The sequence below is a fragment of the Octopus bimaculoides genome, chromosome 12 (assembly GCF_001194135.2).
Source record: "Octopus bimaculoides isolate UCB-OBI-ISO-001 chromosome 12, ASM119413v2, whole genome shotgun sequence".
Lineage (NCBI taxonomy): Eukaryota > Metazoa > Mollusca > Cephalopoda > Octopoda > Octopodidae > Octopus > Octopus bimaculoides.
In genome coordinates, this window is record NC_068992.1 from 55899476 (window position 1) to 55900360 (window position 885).

The window sequence follows — 885 nt, forward strand, 5'->3', positions numbered from 1 at the left end:
GGGAAAATTGTTTCCATTTTATTTTTTTAATAGTAACAGCAGTTGGGCACCATCTGTGAGAAAAACAGAACCATGACACAATTCACTCTGCCAGAAATTTGGAAATGACATGCTGTACTGCTTGGCATTCGCGCCGGAAGCTCCAATATGAACATTTCAAAGTGTTTGGGTGTCAATCTGAGGACAGTGCATGTACCGAGAGTGATAAAAATCAAACATCCAGTCAACATCATGTTGTTTGGAGTGATCACTAGTGATGGCGTCGTTATACCTCCATTTATCTTTCCACACGGCCTCAGACTCAATACAGAGGCCTACATCAAGTGCCTGCAGGAGGTAGTCTTGCTCTGGGTCAAGAGGGTGGCTGTTGGAAGACCCTATGTCTGGCAACAGTACTCTGTACCATGCCACACAAGCAGGGGAACCCAGTCATGGCTGTCAGACAATTCCTGTAACCACATCACCCCCTAACATTTGACCACCTAACTCCTCAGACTGCAATGAGACCAACAAAACTCCCTGTGACACCAAAGATGAACTGAAGGCAAGGATTATGGCAGCATTCACCAACTTAAACAAGGAGACTGTCCAGAAGAGTTGCAGGAGATTCCAAAGTTATCTGGAAGCCATAGCTGAAGCCAATGGCGATTTTATTGAATAAATTTACTCTTTAGTATTTCAAGATATTTTTATACAATTTTGGTAAATATATCTGTTAAAATGAGATGTCATTGTTATTTTCATTTTTGTATAATTTACACAACAGTTTATTCACCGCACCCTGTATATATGTATATGTGTGTGTGTATATATATATATATATATATATATATACAAACATAGTTTATAAATCCAATATAGGTAGAATCAACAAAAAAGTACTCC

General features: G+C 39.1%; 1 protein-coding gene across 1 annotated transcript in view; it reads right to left on the bottom strand.

Moving 5' to 3' along the window:
• LOC106870122 (vacuolar protein sorting-associated protein 33B) overlaps positions 1–885 on the bottom strand; it is a 24760-nt gene that overhangs the window by 18636 nt on the left and 5239 nt on the right. The gene's annotated exons all lie outside the window — the stretch shown is intronic.